Genomic DNA, 6,000 nt, shown 5'->3' on the forward strand with positions numbered 1-6,000 from the left:
TTCACTCTGGCCATGACTCATTCACGTGGACGGCCCTGTCATGGAGCGGACAGAGAGAGGAGGAGGGTAAAGAATGGGCTGATGTGAGGGTGCACAGAGACAGGCGTCCATACGGCCCCTGAGGCACCAACGAGGTCCCAGTGACAAAAGGGGCCTCTGCTCTCCAGTCGTCTCCTCTTCAATCCTCTCTGGGAAATCTGTTTCAGAGCACCTCTCACTTTCTCTGTGGGCCAACCCAGGAATGTGCTGCCTGCAATCCAACACTCATTGGCTAGTTATTGTTTTTATGGCTGATGCACAGAATCTTATGTAACAGCCTGAGCCTTTTTGCAGCATAAACACTTGTGCAGAGATGTTAGAGAAGCTCTTGGGCTGAACACCTCATAAATGTTTGGGGCCAGAAACAGCAGCACAGCAATAAACCAAATGACTCCTACTGGCATGAGGGAGACATTCATGATGTCAGATTTTCCTCAGTTGACTTCTTCATCTGAGTCCAAGAAATTTCCCAAACATAAAAAAGAGATCTGTAACTAAAGGGGCTGTCAATACAGAATGGATTGCCTGGGGTTAAATTTTTATCGCCGGTTCTTCAAAGTGTCCAAGCCAAATCCTGGGAAACAAAGCAAGCAGGTGCTGTGTAGGAGGAGCTGTAAATCTGGCTTGGCGAATTAAGCCATTGCATTGGCATTGTTCTGGCTGGTCTGTTAGCAGCTCCTGCTGTGGTGGGTGTTAGGTGGGGTGTTTTCTTCTTTTTTTCTGAAGGTCTACTTCCACAAATCTCCCATCATGGGGGCACCCTGCACATTTAACACATGGTCATCCAAGCAGGAGCCCTGCTGCAGAGAGAGGAAGGAGAAACGTGTCAGGCAGGACAAGTGGGTAGATGGGCGACAAAAACAAAAACATCTGACAAATTGAACATCAAAGAACTGTCTAATTATGGTTCTTTTCTTTTTAGACATCTATTTTCTATTAAAAGAAAAAAAAAGAATATATTTATTAAGAGACATTCCTTTTAGCAAGTCTTAGTTGCTACACCAATCCAAACTTATTTCATCAGGCTTTTATTTATTGCTGTAAAGCACCAAGCTCTCATTGAAGTCTCTGTGAGGTAGGTGGTAGGTTTCATTATTTGACCCTTAACCTCAAAAGAGATCAGGTGGCCAGGACACTGCTGTGGAATGCTACCCCCTTGACTCCTTTTCATTTTCTAATTTAAAGCTCTCAGCAGTCTGGAGCCTTCTCTTTGGTAACATGTAACAGTTCTTCACAGTAACAGTTTGTTTATACATCTAAGGACTGAGTCTATATTTGGTCTTGATAAGTAGTTCTTCAGGCTTTGCAAAGTTTTGCAAAGTTTTACTTTTGGTTTAGTCATTTTCTGTCAGGTTCTTGTAAAAGTTACAGCATACTGAGTGTATTGTGTGAAAAAAGAACAATAAAAACAAAAGAAGAAGAATCAGTTCTCAAAAAGTGACTACAGCAGATCAACAGTAACTGAAAGTATTTTTAGGAAATAAAGGAAATAATCTGGTAAGGACCTCACAGAAACTGAGAGTGATGCATTATTTTTCAGGTTTATCTGTCTGCAGCACCTTTCAAAAGTTGACATACCCCTTTTAAAACTCCCTGTTTTCGTGATGTAAAATATGAGACTATGGCAAATCATTTAAAATCCTTTTCCACACGTGATGTGACATTTATCCTGTACAAATGTTCCCTAAATCTAGGAGCTTGTGCTATAGCCCTCCTTGGTGACTCCATTGATGTTCTGTTAGATTTAGTTCTGGACTCTATTCTTAAAACTTTAATCAAGGTTTAGGAGTGTTTTCATAGTTAGATAAGAAAATCAGAATTTCAGCCTCTATAATTCATCCCGAAGGTGGTCAGGAATTTGGCGGTGTGACCAAATACCTTTGGAAGTATAGTGTATATTGTCTTTACTTTCTTATGGTTTATGTATAATGCATTTCTGAGCCCTTCTCTTGACTGACATCTTAAAATATCTCCAACAAGATAGACATTATCTCTGTCAATGTGTTATCTGTAGGATTTTTTCATAGAATCAAGTCAATGCGCTGGAGCCTATTATTATTGTTTCTTTGCTAAGTTGGCAGTTGTCTTTACAGTACTAACACTCATCACTCTATTATATGTCTGCCTTGCATTTCAATGTGCTTTGAAGATGCACGGCTTTAGCTGAATAATGCTCCATCATCGCCTTCCTAACCATTTGACACTGCAGAATATATAATTGTAATCCATAAACAAACTGGTGAACAAATTATTTTCCAAAAGGTACTTTGCAGAACTGTTCCACCTGCTGGGGAGAATAACGTCCTATCTATCTTAACCCTATCTATATCAGAATTTGAAATAAGACTCTGAGCATGGCCACAACAGTAGTTGGTAAAACATTCTCCCAAAACAGCTCAAGTTTTCTTTGTTTTTACCAATCACTCATTAACTTGTTCAGATTACATTTGAAATGTAATCAAAACAGAATCAGCATAAAGCCACAGAAAGCCAGAGTGAACATAAGCAATGTGAGTCTTTATGTCAGCGTTTTAATATTCTCCAGATATCTGGTCCACAGCGATACACCAGAAACAGAATTTTAATATCCTTCACTTTCAAAACCATTTTTAAAGCTTCATCATCAAAAACTGAAGCAGAAACTGTCTCTTATGCAAAATATCTGGGTTAATGTAGACAGGGCCCGAGTCCCGCCTAAGTGTTTTTTGATAGAACCTGCTGGTTGATACCTTCAAGAGCCTTTTTACTGATTTTGTACCTAAATGATTTAAATGTTTTACACAGTGAGAGTAATTTAAATCCTACTGATTCAACTGTTTGCATTTTTCTTTTTAAAATATCTAGCTGCTCCTTTAACAAAAGAGGCTACAGTAGCTGGTGGTCATCATCAAGCAGACATCGCCTCAAACTGCAAAACCACAGTTCCTCCGTTGACAGCCGGAGAGTGCTCTGCTGACAGCAGGAAGGTGATAGCATAAATGAAAATACCAGCTGTATCACTCCACTTCCTCCACATAACTCTTTATTGTCTCTGCCCTTTATATCAGCTCAGCGTTAGAGGATTGTTTTCAGAGGAAGAACTTTGACCAAAAGTGAGCCACCTGCAAGTTTATCAAACCAGTCAGACCCAAGTCCTCTCATTAAATCTGAGCACAGTGGCTGTCAAGGCCTCTTTTTTGTCTCACCTTTCACATTCTTCTTTCTATCAAGCAGAGCAAACCCTCATCCTGTCCTCAAGCTCAAAGAGAGAATGCTCTTTTCTGGAGGGGTGGGAGGGTGAGAGGTGATGAGCAGCTTACCTTTAGGAGGGATTAGCCTTATTAAAACGAAATGGTCTAGTCCTGAGTGACAGAGCAATGGAGGTGAAGCAGGGAAGAAGCTGGTAGGATAGAGGAGAGGGTGCTTCAGGATCTGAAGCACCGCTCCTCTGTGTTCTCCATCTTCCACTTTCACTTCTCTTTCTTTCTCTCTTCATCTTCCTTTCATTTTTTCATTTCTTCTGTTCTCTCATCATCGCTGGGGTTCGGAACAGCCAGATCTGTCAGCGCTGCGTCAAGAGATCTGCCCCCAGGGCCTTAGATGAGCTGCCAAGTACAGAGGCAGGGCCGCAGGGGAAACAAAAGACCCCCAAAAAACACACCAGAAATCTTTGGACTTTGGTACAATGTGTTTAATAGCTCTAATAGTGATGGGCAGTGATGTAAGGAATGTTTACCCAGGGTCACTACATCTAAGGTTCCCAGAGAATAAGAAAAGGATGTTACTATGTGCGGATTAAAACTGGTCTGTGTCTGTGAAAGATGACAAACCAGGTTAAACAGAGGTGTTTGAATTGGTTTATATTTTTCCATGTTTTAAACACATGTGAACACATAAAGCCTTGTAAACGAAACTAATCATTTGTGTGTTTTTCATTTTATTTTACATGCACAGTATATATGGTGTGTCAGAGTTGTGATGCTCATTCCACAAACTTTTTGACATGCACTAAAAACCTCTGACAGCCTGGTGTAGTTGCTGATCTAATTACATTATGTTACAGAATCAAATGCAGAAGAAGAGCCGTTTACTTGAAGCTTGTATCTTCCTACACAACTGAAATGCAAGGTAGATATGCAATGGTTTAAATGGTATATTAAGTTCTTTCTTTGGGTAATTCTACACATTGTTACCTTTGTCTACAGTCTCAACAGGAAAGAGCACATATAGTTCATCTCTTGAAAATCATAAAAAATTATTGTCACCCCTGGTAGAAATATGTAGAAAAGCCTCAAAGTGAGCCCTTGTTATGGAGACCTTTGTGACCACAGGATGCCACTCTTTGCTGTTCTACCTGGAGCCCCTCTCCAGTCTTGTTTGTCACAGTTCCAGTTGCTTTTAACATTTCAAGTATTTTGCTGATTGTAGACATAATTTAGCCAAATTGTTATTTTCTTGTAGCTATTTCCTGATTAACACACATCTGACATTGGGGAATACCATATTCTCTTGTCTTTCCAGTTTTGAAGAATGGCTAGGAGAAACTGATCTCTCAGTCACATCATTTATATCCAAGAGAAACAGGCAGTCATTAATTACTAACTAAAACGTTTGATCAACTCAAAGTTATGTGCTTTGGTTATATTTATTTTAAAAAGATTGTTAAGGATGTGATTAACTGTGATGCTGAATTTTGTAAAAACAAAACATAAAAGCAAGAGAAAAAAATTCTAAACTTTTCAGTCTACAATTATTCCCCTTTAAAGTGAATTTTCTTGAAGGCTTTTTACATATCTTTTCCAGGGGTGCCAATAAGTGTGAATGGCACTTGAATTTTACATTTAAACAGTCACTTAATATTCATCATATTTAGCTTTTTTGATATTAAGCTGACCTCTTATTGAAACACAGTTTTTATAGTTAAAGCTTTTTTTTGTAATGTTCTATAACAATATCCTTATTACTCCAAAACCGTTTTTCCCGCTAGGGTGAAGATGCAGTTAGATTTAAGCCAAATTTGCAGTTTGTTTTTTAATAATGGGCAGCCAGTAGCAATGAAAATATGTTTCATTGTAAACTTTCAGGAAAACCACACTTATGTATCATACTTGCATTCCTCAGCCAAAGAAGCCTGTTGTGTCAGGGATTTTGGGACACCCAGATTGGTTTATGAGGTATGGGTAGGTTATATAAACTGTGTATTACATTTCGAACTACCTTGTTTTCTCTGAGCCTAACCAGGTTTTCCATTGCCTTAAATCCAACCAGGTGTTTTTATCTCCTACCCTAATGTGTGTTAAATTTTTCAAGCCCAGTCAAAAAAGTACTTATAAATAAGCGAAAAAGTAACAAAAAACGACCTACGACAGAAAAAAAATTATACATTGATTTTAAGAATGTTCTCTGCAAGACTCAGTCAGATCTCTAAACTGAGACATCATGTACCAGACTGTCCTGTGCTTGTAAAAGCTTGTTTGTTGGTGTATAAAGCTATCAGTAACCCTTGAGAGAAAACATCTGTAGGTTATTTGACTTAAATATTACAGTTTGAACATAACTCTGTAAAAATAAACCAGCTCTGAATCAGTTTTTTACATAACTGTTGTCAGTTGTTAAAGACTCCAAATATTTAATACCAATTCAACATTTTCACCTCACAACCCTATTGTCTTCACATATACACATATAAGGGTTTTATGGGATAAACCAACAGCAAGTAGTTCATAATTGTGAAGTGGAATGAAAATAATACTGTAGTGTCTGATAACACATTAGATACAAGTCATTTGGCCTTTGACAACATTTCTAAGCCAACACCACTGGCTGAAAGTGACCAAAAAAGGCAAGATATGGATGCCTGACTGTGCTTATTGTTGGAGCTATATGCTTAGAGTCAAGAAAGACAAATATGGGAAATATGTGTTTTTGATTTCAAATAATGCAAAATTTGAGAGTAAAGTGAGAATGTAGCGAAGAGGGGGA

General features: G+C 38.5%; 1 protein-coding gene across 4 annotated transcripts in view; it reads left to right on the plus strand.

Annotated features, from left to right (window-relative positions):
- Window positions 1–4,873, plus strand: part of dnai3 (dynein axonemal intermediate chain 3) — a 33,088-nt gene extending 28,215 nt beyond the window's left edge. For 2 of the 4 annotated variants that reach the window (XM_047375154.1, XM_047375158.1), the window contains one exon: window positions 2,884–3,925. The gene's annotated coding sequence lies outside the window, so the exon portion shown is untranslated. Of the gene's footprint in view, window positions 1–2,883; window positions 3,926–4,081; window positions 4,147–4,539 lie in introns of those variants that run through there. The other 2 variants (XR_007039693.1, XR_007039692.1) reach the window with 2 other exon arrangements.
- The last annotated feature ends 1,127 nt before the right edge of the window (window positions 4,874–6,000 follow it).

The sequence above is a fragment of the Girardinichthys multiradiatus genome, chromosome 9 (genome assembly GCF_021462225.1).
Source record: "Girardinichthys multiradiatus isolate DD_20200921_A chromosome 9, DD_fGirMul_XY1, whole genome shotgun sequence".
NCBI classification, from domain to species: domain Eukaryota; kingdom Metazoa; phylum Chordata; class Actinopteri; order Cyprinodontiformes; family Goodeidae; genus Girardinichthys; species Girardinichthys multiradiatus.